General features: G+C 37.0%; 1 pseudogene; it reads left to right on the top strand.

The window, feature by feature from the left end:
* The first annotated feature begins 11,711 nt into the window (after positions 1-11,711).
* LOC118553514 (small ribosomal subunit protein eS26 pseudogene) lies at positions 11,712-12,136 on the top strand (annotated as a pseudogene).
* Positions 12,137-15,140: the final 3,004 nt, after the last annotated feature.

Below are 15,140 nucleotides of genomic sequence, written 5' to 3'. Positions count from 1 at the left end.
TTCAGACAGCTAATAATTCAGAAGTTTACTACCTATTTCCCTTTCCCCTTCTTGGGAGGTTACTGGAGGCACATTTCAGCAGAATAAATGAGAGAGGTAGACATGGTATAGAAAACTGGGGGTTCAATGTGGAAGATTTACTAAGAAGTTCCAGGGCAGCAGCTGTGGGGCAGGCTTGGAGAGCAAGAGCCCATGGCAGAGAATAAGGTTAGAGAGTTGGGAGCAGGTAGTTTCCAAGAAGAATAAAAATCGAACTACAGACTATATGATATCTTTGAATGTTTGGGGATATTTTATTACTAGGCATTTCCCAGCTCTGTTGAACCATTTAGTAAATGATTGTTTTAGGCACATAGAAAACCAAGCAAAACTAAAAGCAATTACCAACTCCAAAACAAACTAAAGGTAGTATACCACTGAAATAATAGTATATTCTTTGGCTCAGTAATGACTAATATTTATATAATCATAATGATGTAAACACTGTTGATATAACCAAAAGTTTTTGGAAGACAGGGAATGCAAAGGATGATGCTTTGGAAAACAGTATGGAGCTTCTTCAAAAAGCTAAAAATAGAGCTACCCTATGACTCAGCAATTGCACTACTGGGTATTTACCCAAAAGATACAGATGCACATGTACCCCAATGTTCATAGCAGCAATGTCCACAACAGCCAAACTGTGGAAGGAGCCAAGATGCCCTTCAGAACACAGACAAATGGATAAAGAAGTCGTAGTCCATATATACAATGTTCATCAGAAAGGATGAATACCCATCATTTGCATCTACATAGATGGAACTGGAGGGGATTATCTAAGTGAAATAAGTCAAGCAGAGAAAGACAATTGGCATATGGTTTCACTTATATGTAGAACATAAGGAATAGCATGGAGGACATTAGGAGAAGGAAGGGAAAAATGAAGGGGGGGGATCAGAGGGAGACAAACCATGAGAGACTATGGACTCTGGGAAACAAACTGAGGGTTTCAGAGGGGAGGGGGGTTGGATGGGTTAGCCTCATGATGGGTATTAAGGAGGGCACGTATTGCAATGAGCACTGGGTGTTATACGCAAACAATGAATCATGGAATACTACATCAAAAACTAATGAAGTACTATACTTCATTAGTATATTAGTATAACATAACATAAAAAAAAGTAGGATGATGCTAAAAGCCTCAAACCCAGCTCCTCAATAGGTCATATTTCAAATGGATATATCAATATATAGCAGTATAAAATATTACTTTAACACATGGAGCTAAGTAATAGAATTTATAGCAAAAAGTTAAATGAGATTAGAACTATATATAGAAAAGGATGGAGAGAGGTGAGGGGCAGGGAACTGCTGATTTTTAATGTCCTTTGGTTTTGTTTGAGTATGTAATTGTATATTTGTACCACTTCACTTTTTAAAAATCAACATTATAAAAAGATGTTTAGATGTTCTAAGAAAAAAAAAGAATTGAAAATAACAGAAGTGAATCAAAAGATATAACTGAAAAAAGCTGTATGCTTAAAAAAAATGGGTATAGAGAGCAAAGCAAAAATAAAGTAAGTTCACCTTTAAATACGTCATGGAAATTTTTTTTAATTAACAAGTTTTAAAAGAATCCCAAGTCTCCAGGCATGTCACTATGGAACTTTTTGAAGTTAAAGGCTATGATCCAGTAATTTAGTATTGAGACAAATTCTTGCTCCATTCATAAACGCAACTGATACATATTTTTAGTCAAACTTTAGTGTTCAGAGCTGAAATACTAGCTACCTATGTAAGCATTCTTAAAAGAAATTGCTTGAAGTTTTCAGAGTCCAAAGATGACTTAAAATTAACCTGAACCGAATAGACGTATTATTATATATATATATATATATATATAATATATATATATATAATATTCCTGCTTCACTGTGGGAAAATCAAAAGGCAAAATAAAAGATTAATTTTAAGATTCCTGAGGGGAGTGACTCCCTAAACAAATTTTACCAAAATGATAACAAAACCACGTGGGGGAGTTTCTGTCATCTTTCCCTGGGACATCTGGCTGAAACTTCAAAGCAAACAATGCCATTATTAAGCTTTATCTCTTGTAATGGGAAGAATCCTGTGGTTAGACTAAGAAATCCCCAGGGACCACATCTACACTTACTGAAGTCCAACTAAAATTGATTTTCAATTCTTTAAAAAAGCAGAACAGCAAACTATCACATGGTGAATATTTTTTTCTTTATCTTGTCTGTATTTTCTAAATCTTCCTTAACAATGAGAATGTATTTTATTTAGGAAAGAAAGAAAATGTAGATTATGAAGAAAAATTCCAGAAATAGAAATAAGCGTATACTGAAAAAAAAGTGGAATTTTATACCACTGTAAAAATATTAATTAATAGTATTCATTTAAATATTTAGAGATAACTACTATGTGTCAGGCACTGGGGATACAGCATATATATGTGTTCCCTGCTTTCCTGAAACTTTCAGTCTAGAGGGGGAGACAGGTGTTTAATACATGCTTATGAAAACTGTTAATCAAAGTTTAAAATTCAATTAATACTTGCCATTAATGTCTGTGTGTTCAATGATAAAGAACTATTTACAGTGGCAATCTTGATTCTATTTTTATTTAATTCATTTACCTTTGGTGTATGGACTGTGAAAAAATGGGCACCACACCTACCCTAGGGATAACTGAGAGATGGATTTGAAATGTTGGAAAACGTGTGAAGATTCCAATGTTTACTTGCTCTAATAAGTAAGAGGTTATTTGGCTGTCCTGGTGATTATTTTTTACTTAACACAGAAATTCACAGAAACCATATTACCACTCTGAACTTCAGATTATTCTTCTATAAAATATAGGTAATATCTTTCTCATACTGTTTATATAAGGACTAAATAAAAACATCCATATCTGGTAGCAAGTACAATGCTAGAAACTTTACATAGCTTATATCATTTATTTCTTATAATAATTAATGAAGCTGTTATTATTTCCATCTTGCAGATAAGGGAAATGAGATTTCCAATGATTAAAAAAATTACAAGTTGTACACAGGGTCAGAGATGAAGTTAGGACATGAAAATAAGTCCTTCTGATCCCAGATCCTATTCCCTTTCCACTAAACCTTTCCTTATGTCATGGCTATTTAGATTTTAAAAGAATATCTTCACAGATAATTACATAATCCAGCAGATGAGGCTCTGTTGGTAGAATAGGTGAGATCATGACATGCAAATGAATGTCTGCCAGAAGTAGGTGAAACTGCTTGGGAAAAGGGGAACTGACTGGATATTTAAGTCCTCCTCAGACCTAAGACTCTATGTGTCAGTGTGGTTATTTATTTATTTATTTATTTATTTATTTATACTTTCATATATATATAACCACTCCTCGCATCTACTGCAAAGTTCCTTTTTTTTTTGTTAAGATTTTATTTACTTATTTGAGAGCGAGAGAGTGAGTACAAGTGGTGGGGAGGTGGCAGAGGGAGAGGGAGAAGCTGATTCCCCACTGAGCAGGGAGCCCAACATACGGGGCTGGGTCCCAGGACCCCAGGATCATGACCTGAGACAAAGGCAGATGCTTAACCAACTGAACCACACAAGCACCCCTGCAAAGTTCCTTCTAAAAAGCCAAAAACAGTACCAGTTGCCAAAAAAAAATATCTTGCATTTGTTTCTAATGCAGGTGGTTGAAATTTGAGTTGTGCTGAAATACAATAGCAATTTATGTGTTGGAAAGCTCCCACGTCTGTCAAAACATGTTAGGCACTGCGTCAACAGCAGGCTGCTTAAACTGTCACAAAGAATTTCTTAGCTATTTGCAAACTGTTTGGAAGTATGAAAGGGAAAAGTGTAAACAATTCATGAAATTTACAAAACTGTTCCAGCATCTTGGAAATACAGCTATTTTTAAACTCATGTGTCTTTTAAAATTAAAGCATAATAAAAATGCTTAATTTAAAATACCTAGATTTCAAATCATCAGAAGGTTAAAGCTGGGCTTGAAGTCAGGGTAACTATTTTATGTTGTCTTCCCATTGCAATGAATTTGGGAAGAAAGCAAAGATCATGACTATCATTCTTCCCCTTAGAAACTTTGCTCCTCAGAACAGTTTATTTTTGGTTCAGCCCACAAAAAAAAAACAATAGTACCAGTTTACATTCGAAAAGATTTCCTCTTACTCCCAAACCTTCTTCCTTTTTTTTTTAATTTATTTTTTTTAAGTAGGCTCCAAGCCCAACGTGGGGCTTGAACTCAAGACCATGCCAGGCACCCCTCCCAAACTTTCTTCTTATCAAACCAGCTCTGCCAAACAAAGAACGAAGGGCACTGTTCCCCTCCCTTCCTGGCTCAATACAATCACTTTGCTCTTAGGATTTCTTGAGTGTGTTAAAATCTAGCTGGAAAGCAAGTAAGCTGATTAAGACCAAAGAACAGTAGAAAAATTTCTTTTGGACAATCTACTTCTGCCTCCAATGTAAAATCTGGTTCTAAAATTAGGAACTCTAATCCTGGTTTTCTGTCTTTTTAAAGTCATTACACAGTTCAGTGTCTCAGTTTCTCTATCTCTAAAATAAAGATGGTGATATTTGTGTATTCTATAACTTACATAGGAGCAGAAAATATCTGTATAATGCATTTTCTAAATCTCTTTAGGATAAAAGGATGACTTATGCAAATCATCATCATCAACATTATTAGACAAAAGAATAAAACAGGTTCAATTCATTTTCATTTTGATATTCAGTTTATCTAATTTTAAATTAAAAAGAAAAGATGTTCTGAAACCACTAATTATTAAATGTCAGATGCCAATCAACTCACTTGGATATTTTTTGTGCATGTATGTCTGGTTGCAGACAGAAGCAGTTTGTGTGTGTGTGTGTGTACATGCGCGTACACATGCTTTAATTCTAAATGGCACAAAGAAATAAAGTCATCTGGGAGGATCCACATGATAGCATCTTCACCAGAGTTCTTTGGAATCCATGTGTTGGTCAGGACCCTGTCTCCCTACCTTCTGCTGTAACCTGACCCTGGATCCTGTGACTTGCTGTATTTACTATCTGAACTTAGCTATACCTCCAGGTGTATTTTGTGTGGCTAGTTTCTAATCTAGATTACTAAACAAATAAATCATTCTATGAGACACAATTGAGTTTTCAAGGTGATGAAAACAAGGGCAGAGGCTAGGTTTTATATTCATCTCCTATCTCCCTTCAACACCTAATACAATGCCTGGCATTCAATAAATGTTTGTTGAAAGGAAATTAAATACTAAACAGAGATTGAGGTTGTGAGAATGGAGAGGAGACATGGTGGTTGTTGCAACTGAGGATGGGGCCCAGAATCCCAACTAGGAAAACTGTTTTTGTATTCATTCAATTTCTATTTGTGAGACTGAAGATCAACTGATAGACAACTTAGGAGCAGAGTGCAACCAAAGAGAGATCTTTTTTGCTTATTACATTAGGAAGAAATTAAAAACCACTGAGACTTTCCTGACAGATTCTGATTACGGAGATTCCCAAACAAAGAATGTGGGGTGCAGTGTCTTCCTGTGAGTCCCAAATCCCTGATATTTATCAAAGCTGCACCTTCAAAATTCCCTTCACTCCCACCACTATTACCTCCTGTTACTGCTAATCACACTATCATCAAAGAAAAAGAAAAAAAAAGAAAGAAAGAAAAAAGAAAAAGAAAATCAGGAAGGGTCCAGCGTTGCTAATCTATACAAAAGTCCTAAACAAACCAAATACAGTTAATACTATGTTTTATTAAATTGAACCCTCCCTTACCAGAGTGATAAAAAGTGATAGGATCTATAAGACTGAATCCATTTTACACACCACTATTCAAACTAATCCTGCCTGTGGTTCAGGGAACAAAGAATTCTGCAACAGGGAAAACAGGGGTCCTGCTTTTTATTCCCTAACTCTCCTGTTCTTGCTGGTCAAAGAAAAAGCCATTAATATAATATTCTGCACTGTATTCAGAGCCACAGTATCATAAAGCAATTGGTGGTCTGGCCAGCTAGCTATTAAAAAACAGTCTTCCTAGCTTTAGAATCTCCTCCCTTATACAGAGTAACCACAGAGAAAGCATCAGCTAAAGGTAGTAACTGGGCTGAGAGGACCTCTATTCTGGACTTCTGGCTTAGTCTTGAATTTAACTAAAGCTCTTTGAGGAGTTTTAATACTTTCAAATGTGAATTTTCTCTCTCCTGTGAAGCTATCCCAAGTAGTTCTATTTTAACTCGATGGGCATTAAATCATTTCTGTAAGATTTATAATAAATCCTTCTAACTAAAGCAAGGTCAAAATTTTTCCCCTGATATTGAATGTTAATGACATGTACAAAAGAGTACAATGGGAATAGTTATGGTTTGTTATACAGAAAAATATCTGGGTTATTCTGGATAAATTTTTCAGACATTATTATCTAAGGCTTTCTAAAAATGTATTTTAATTTATTTAATGGCAGTCCTCTACTATTCACCACTCAGCTGCCTGACTCTCTAGGTTAAGTGTAATAGAGCACAAATTAATCTTTGGTAAATTAGCAAGTATTGTGATGTGCTAAGGTACAGAAGCAGAGGCAGGAGGCATGAATGAATATGATATAGATCAGAGAGCCAAGAGGTAATGACCCCAAGAGAGAACCAAGAATGTGGTACCTTTTTTCCCCATCAATTCATTAATGATTATTTACCCTCAAGATGCTTTTATAGCTGTGTGTAAGGTTCAAGTATGAGTTCTGGACAGAGGAAGAATGAATAAAAGAGAAGGAGGAGGGGAGAGAAAAAATGAATTACATAGTACTCATTATGTAGTGAAAGTTTAGGAAAGACAGTTTTAGACAGTTTAGTGAAAGACCATTCTGTCCAAGGGAAATGTAAGTAAAAAAAAACCAAAGTAAGAAAAGCAGAGTGGAGCCAGATCAGACAGGAAGGATATCTAGTGGTACACTACTATTTAAGAACAAAGGCTATAAGGATTTCAAGTGGAATGATGGTAGAGAAATTTTAAAGGAAGGAATAATTTCAGAAAGAGAAATACTACAAGAAAAGAATATATCAGATTTTTAATGGATTGGATTGCTGGAAGGACAAATGATAACATGGAAAAGTCAGAGTAATGTGTCAAGACAGAAGAATGATGCCATTACCGGGAAGATAAAAGTCCAACATACAAATGGGAGATGCCCAGCACCCAAATAGATGTTGGAGAAAGATTACAGCCATATCTATAATAGGAGATCACCTGCTTACCAGTGAGAAATGAGAATCCACACTCATTAAGGGAATATAAAGAGAATATAAATAGAATATATAGAGAATATAAAGAGAATAGCAGAGATTAAGGGGTGGGTTCCATAATTGACTAGTTTTGTTCTTTTCTTGATCACTTCTATTTACCCTCTTTGTTGTTCATTTTTCAAACATTGACTGATCAGTTAGATTCTATGGAGCACCGGAAAATCATTGGTGAAATAGGAACGGTCTTAGACTTCAAGGAATTCCCCGTAGAGTGAGGAAGACAAACATAAGCAGGTCATTGCTAATGAACCCACGAGGCACAACACCGAATCCAGCAGAAAAGGCTGAGGAACGGCTTTCCGGAGGAAGTGAAGGCAAATCGAGCATTAAGGGAGGAATAAGAGTCCTGAGGAAGAGGAATAAGGTTACAGAATGGATGGGAGCAGGGCTGCTCAGGAAGAGAAAACAATATAATGAAGCACAAAGTATAAAATATCCAGGGTTTATGTAGGGGAGGATGTATTTATAGAGCAGGGAGAATTACAAGCAATTTAATGTTCTTGAAGTTTTGAGTCAGGAAGTGGAAGCATACAATCATGGAGGGTTTTATATGCCAGTTTAAGAAACTTAAACTGTAACCTCTGGGATAAATATATCACTACAGTATGAATAAGTGGGGGCAAAATAAGAGCAAAGAAATTAGCTAAGAGATGAGAGCTGACATTAAAGTAGGCGTAATGGCAATGAAGACTGAGAACAGGAAATGCATCCAGGAAATATTTAAGAGGTAAAATCCATGAATCTTACTAGTAGTGGGACATGGAAACCTGAAAAAGTTAAGGATTGCTACAGATTTCCAGGTTAAATGACTATTTAATGTCCATATAATTAACTGAGACAAAGAATCCAGAAGAAGCAGCAGGTTGTATTGGTGTTTTGTTAGGATGATGGGGGCAAAACATGCCAAGTTTAGTCTTGGATGTTTTGACTTTCATGCAACCTGTCAGAAATCTAGTTCCACATTTTATTTTTATTTTTTTTTAAGATTTTATTTATTTATTTGACAGAGAGAGACACAGCAAGAGAGGGAACACAAGCAGGGGGAGTGGGAGAGGGAGAAGCAGGCTTCCTGTTGAGCAGGGAGCCCAATGTGGGCTCGATCCCAGCACCCTGAGATCATGACCTGAGCCGAAGGCAGATGCCCAACGACTGAGCCACCCAGGCGCCCCTAGTTCCACATTTTAATGCATGGCTAAAATTCAGGCAAGAGTCAGTGCTGGCTATATAAATCATCAGTAAACAAATGATGGATAAACATAAAATTCAAGGGATAGAATTTCAGAAAGAATTTAATTTTCTACTTTATAGGTAAGATCTGCATTGTTTCTTTTTATTCATGATCCTGGTTGCTTTTGGCCTCAGGGGAAAAAACATCATATTTATTTTCCTTTTTGGGGGAATAACAGAAGAATAAATAAAATTCTACAGAGTAAGCATGTCATATGAGAAGTGTGAAGACAGAAACATGGGACACCAAAATTCATGGACATCTAGAAAAAGAACAGACTAGAGAGAGGCAAAAAAGCAACTGTTAAGAGAACAGGAAGTGGTTTTTAACTTTATTTTTACATTCACAAGATGATCAATAATACTTTTCGTGCCTTGCTTATTCTTCACCCTCTACACTGATACATTTTTAAAGATTTTATTTATTTATTTGAGACAGAGAGAATGAGAGAGAGAGAGAGAGCACATGAGAGGGGGGAGGGTCAGAGGGAGAAGCAGGCTCCCTGCCGAGCAGGGAGCCCGATGCGGGACTCGATCCAGGGACTCCAGGATCATGACCTGAGCCGAAGGCAGTCGCTTAACCAACTGAGCCACCCAGGCGCCCCTACACTGATACATTTTTAAATGCAAGTCAATATACTATGTGCTGTAATGCTTAGATACAAGGAACCGTAGGAAACACAAGTTAAATGATGGAGATTTATCTGTGCTGATTCCCATGGCATTTCTCCATGAAGAATCTAGTAGCTATTCTCCAAGCACAGATTCTGTGATTTTTTGCTGCTTTCTCTCCAATAAACTCAATATCTTTCTCAGGCATTACAGTCATTATGCAAAGTGTATGGATGGTTCTTTCACTGCTAAGTGTAAGTTATTAAATATTTACTAAGTGCTGATCCAATCCAACCATGGCACAGTCTGCGTCTACAGAAAATTAGTCTAAGGAAGATGTGCATGCCATCTCCTAGGTGAGCTCAGGAAACTTATTACAAGGTCACAGAACTTTTTTACTGGTAATGGTCTGCAGACAAAACATTCATATTTTTGTAAATATTTTCATCAATATTTGGATATTTTGAACATATGTTCAAATGTTAGTAGGTAAGGGAATGGATCATTTGTTAAAATTTATAATGACTCCTAGTATGTAGATTCTGAACTTTTGCTAAGTTAGAAGATTTTTTTACTGAATCCAAGTTCATCCACCATTCATGTTTGTCACCCCCACCTAGTGTCTGACACAGTGTTTTGTAAATGACAGACACTCCACCAGCTGTAGATGCTGTTATTACTGAATTATTTTCAGGGACAGTGTTTCCTCTATCTTACTTCTGGTTTATAAGATCCAGGTTCCAAGTTTTATAATTTTTTTTCACCATATTTATAGTATTCTTATCCCTTAAATTAGCTGTTATACTAATTCAAATATTGATCATTCCTCGTTTACTTAAGCATTGCTTCATAACCTGGGGAAGCACTTGCTGAAAGAGACTTGACTGCGGATCTCTTGTTGTACTCCAGGATTTTGTCAATTATGCTGTTGAGCAGTTGCCTTCCCTGGTCTCAGAAATATATGCAATCTACCAATAATATGACCCAATTTTATTAGGGAAAAGGGAATATTTGTTTTATTTTCTTCCAGTCTCTGTGAAAACTCTTTCTTCTTTCTATTATTTTCCTTGTTCATCAACATCCTTACTCATCCAAGGGTCGGTCTCTGTACCCTATCTATTTTCTAATCCTGACTTTTTGACATTGTATTCTTACACAAAGACTTCATAAATATTTTCTAAGTGATAGTAATTCTTAAGATAACTTGCACTCAGTGGACAACAGCCTATATTTTAGGGTGGAGGCAATGTACCACTACTGTTTTTCTGTTCTGGTATTTCCTGATAGAATGAAAAAGAGTACAGAGAACAATAAAGAGAGACTGTTAACTCTCGTGAGCTGAGTGGAGATGTGAGAAGGGAGAGAAGTGATAGGTGAGGTTTTCAGAGGGGATAAATAAGAGAACCCAAGTGCTACTGAAAATGAGCCCACATGTCATCTTTCCTGTATGTGCCTTAGATTTGCTTTACATTTAAACAATGTTTTGTAACTTTCAAGGCTTCTTAATGTACACTTTCTTGTTCTGGCTCCTAAAAGTACAATGTTGCATAAAATAGAATAATATGGTACTGATCTAAATACCCGCTGATATATTATTTTTTTCCTAATGAAGTTTCTTTACATATAAAAATATTTTTGCTTGGTTTGAGGAGTTAAAAATCTGCTCTGAGCTTAAGTGCCAGCTCTAAAATAGAAGGATGCACCTAGAGTCAACCTGGTAGACAACTGGCTGTCATTGACTATGATGTTAATGACTTTTTTGTTGAAGTCATAAAACCAGTATAAGTTTTGAGACATTTTCTGATGGCACTTAGGGAAATGTTAACATTACCTTTGCTTTTAGCATACAGATCTTTGTTTGCATTAGGAACCGAATAATAGAAAGAGAGAGATAGCACAAAGCAAATAACATTATTTGGAATCATTTCTACATGGCAATCAAAGTCTTATTTTTCAAATTGGCATAGACTTATTTTAAGCTAAGAAAACCTCTATTGAAGTTTATTGAAACAGAACACCTAAAACTAATGTTTCTTATGAGATAATGCAAGAAACACTTGGGAGTACGTGGAGGAAGTTTTCTGAATTTGGGAAGGAGTGTTAGCTGTTATGAACTGAAACAAATCTGAAACTATAAATTCTGATTCCTCTTTCAATATTTTCCACTGTACGTCACATCACAACCCTGGCTAAATGTTTCTTTTTAAAAATTGGCCAAAAATGAATATAAAAATTTAACTGAAACATATAGTCCTTTATAGATGTTATTTTTTCAAGTAATGTTTAGGAGTACCTGGGTTAATTTATGGCCGAGAACTAAAACACAAATAAGAAAAAAAAATGCATTTTTATATTTTATAAGTAATAAAACTAAAACTGATGAGTTAAATTACAGTGTCAGCCACATAACCTGTCATACCTGGAACCAGAAATATAATGCATCAAACTTTTATTCTTTCTTCCTCTAGGGGAATTTAGTGGGAATGCGTTTCTTCAGAAGCAAAAGACACTGTTAAAAGAAACATCCTTATCTCTTGGGTCTCACTTCCAAGATGACCAAGAAAAGAAGGAATAATGGTCATGCCAAAAAGGGCCGCGGCCACGTGCAGCCTATTCGCTGCACCAAATGCACCTGTTGTGTGCCCAAGGACAAGGCCATTAAGAAATTCGTTATTCGGAACATAGCAGAGGTCACCGCCGTCAGAGACATTTCCGAAGCGAGTGTCTTCGACCCTATGTGCTTCCCAAGCTGTATGTGAAACTACATTATTGTGTGAATTGTGCCATTCACAGCAAGGTAGTGAGGAATTGCTCTCGTGAAGCAGGGAAGGACCGAACATCCCCACCCCGATTTAGACCAGCAGGTGCTGCCCCATGACCTCCACCAAAGCCTATGTAAGGAGCTAAGTCCTTAAGGACAAAAGAAAAGCTGTTCTCCAGGAAAAAAAAAAAAATGGCGATTATACTTCAAAAAAAAAAAAAAGAAGAAAGAAAGAAAGAAAAGAAAAGAAACATTCTTAGGATAATGGTCATGTCTTCTCCAAACATAGATGTCTCTGAAGAGCATCTTTGGTGTGGAGGAGTGAGAGGGTGACAGGCAGTGGATGATTCTTTATGGTACTCTGGAATCTAAGGGGCACAGTGACAAAGTCCTCTAGACACCAGCTACTGCTGTTATGGGTGTGCATCACAGCAACAGTATTAGTAACAGCCACATGAACAATGTCACCCACTGTGCAGCCTTCTTATGTGAAAACAATGATAGGGAACACACTGTAAAAATTCAAATATGTTGAGTGTCCATTTACTGGCTATTTCTTAGATTGTCTCAGATTGTATTTTCTGAATGAGTAGCTATTCCAAAAGAAAAGAGAAAGGAAGGAAGGAAGGAAGGGGGGAGGGAGGGAGGGAAGAAAGAAAGGAGGGAAATAAGGAAAGAAAGAAAGAGGGCCAACCTTGTAAAATTGCATCAATATTTTGGACTGGTATCATAAGAAATAAGCAGAATTGGTTATTATGAAGAAATCAGAATAGAAATCCTGGATGCCATTTCTCTTTATATCTAGTATGGACAAAACAAATATATTCAGACATACAGACAGTTGGGCTGTGAGGACCATGGAAATTATCACCAGTTTATAGAGCCCCAGAAATGAAAACTAAATAAAAAGTGGGGGGTAGAGAGAAAGCAATGTAACCCCTGGAAAAGGAAAATAAGCCCTATGAGAACTGGCAAGAGCTAAAATTGTCATTGCAGGGAGTCAAGCAGACATTCATCTCTTTAATAAATATGTATTAAGCACTCCCTACATGCCAGAGACTGTTCTAATGTTAGGAATACAGAAGTGAACCCCACAAAGTCATTGTTCTTAGAAGCTTAATGTAATGGGGAAAGCCCAATGTAAACCAGGTCAATAAATAAATATACAATATGTTATTAGTCATTTTGGGGCCCCTGGGTGGCTCAGTCACTCAGGCGTCTGACTTTTGGTTTTGGCAAAGGTCATGATCTCAGGGTCGTGAGAGACTGGGTCCCACGCTGGGCTCCATGCTCAGTGTAGAGTCTGCTTGAGATTCTCTCCCTCTCCCTCTGCCCCTCCCCTGCTCATGCTCGCTCACATGTGTGCTCTCTCACTCTCTCTCAAATAAATAGATAAATAAAATCTTTTAAAAATATACATATATATTACTACTCATTTTAAGTGTTATGAAGAAAAATAGATTAGAGTAGTAACTATTCTAAGGCATATTCTAAGTGAAATAATTAAAAAGGTCTCTTTAAGGAAATTATATTGGAGATAGACCTAAATGAAATGAAGAAGGGACCTATGCAAAGATGCAGGGGAAGAGCATTTCAAAAAGAGGAAAGAGCAAATCTACACCCCTAAGGCAAGAAAGAGTGTAGTAGGAGACGACATCAAAGATGTAGACAGGGACAGATAATGGAGGCATCCGTCATTTATTTTTCCCACTACATGTGGGAATCAGGGAACCCATGGATTATATATGCTTCCAGCTGTCAACTTAACCCTTTCCTATTTTTGCCGCTTGATAAAGAAAAGAGTGCCTTAATTTGATCTCCCCTAAAAGAAGACCCTAAGATGAGGACTCAGCTTATTTGGGGGATGATCTCAGGCAACAGAAGTGAAAGCAGAAAGAAATGGGAAGAAGCCCAATAAAGTGTAGGTGACTGAGCGGTTACCACTGTGGGCAAATGAACTCAATCCCACCGAGGACCCTCTTAGGAACCGTGTAGACTGCACCTCAGGATTATCCACCCAAAGGACAAAATCTGGGACATTCATCTGTCCCCTTACTGACTGGGAGTTGTCACTCAGAGGTTAATGCCGCTTTCAGACCCTCTGCCTCAGCATTTTTAGAATGCCTTCTGTTTGGGGTAAGTGACTTACCGCACTTCACAAAAATTCCTGAGGTAGAGAAGTGGAGAAGGCAGCAGGAACTTGGAATGAGAAGTTGTCCGTGTGCAAAAGAGCCATCCACAACAGCCACAGCTGATGTCAGAGTTGGGCCAGGGGACAGGTTTCAGGGTTTCAAAAGAAATGGATGTGGAAGGGTCCCTGGGTGGCTCAGTCGGTTAAGCGTCTGCCTTCGGCTCAGGTCATGATCCCAGGGTCCTGGAATTGAGCCCCACATCGGGCTCCCTGCTCAGCGGGGAGTCTGCTTCTCCCTCTCCCTCTGCCCCTGCTCATGTGCTCTCTCTCTCGCTCACTCTTTCTCTCTCAAATAATTAAATGAAATCTTAAAAAAAAAAAAAAAGAAATGGATATGGAATATCAGCTTCTCCTTAGGATCATCTGTCTATAAATACTTAACTTTCCATACTCTGCCTGTAATAGGTGAAAGATTCAATGAGTTAGACCCAGAAGGAAACGAGGGATTCACTTGAATTCTATTTTCTGGACACTTTTGCACAAGAAGACAGTAGCTGTACCACATCAGAAATGTTCCTTAATCAAACACATTTTGAAATATTGACTTAAAAAAGAGTTGAACAGAAATTATTAGTCTGGAATTTTTCCCATCTTTTATCATGGGAATATCTACAGTGAACATATAAAGTATGATATAGCATTTGATATTTTCCAAATCTATTTAAATACTGGTTACTTTTTCATAATAAACCAGAAACGTGTTTTGGAGAATCTACTTAAGGGAATATTCAATAGGGCCATACTGTCTAGTAAAATAATAAAATAGATCAACTTCCTTGCGATGTAAGTGGAAGGAAGTTCTAAGAGATTCCCAACTAAATTATTAGACTTGTTAAAAGTATTCTCTGGAAACATGGGCTTGAGATACATAACCGCCTAAGAGAAGATGCTTTCCTGCTTTCATGTTTAGGTTTGGTGTTAAGTGTGGAAAAGGGGTACATGGATGCTACTGCTTTACTCTTAGCCTTTCTTTTCTCTCCAACTTAGACTTTAACTCAACATCCTAGCTGATTGCCCCCAAATTT

The sequence above is a fragment of the Halichoerus grypus genome, chromosome 1 (genome assembly GCF_964656455.1).
Source record: "Halichoerus grypus chromosome 1, mHalGry1.hap1.1, whole genome shotgun sequence".
In the NCBI taxonomy this organism is placed as follows: domain Eukaryota; kingdom Metazoa; phylum Chordata; class Mammalia; order Carnivora; family Phocidae; genus Halichoerus; species Halichoerus grypus.
Note: the sequence above shows the minus strand (reverse complement) of the source record. Positions and strands in the feature narration are given on the sequence as shown.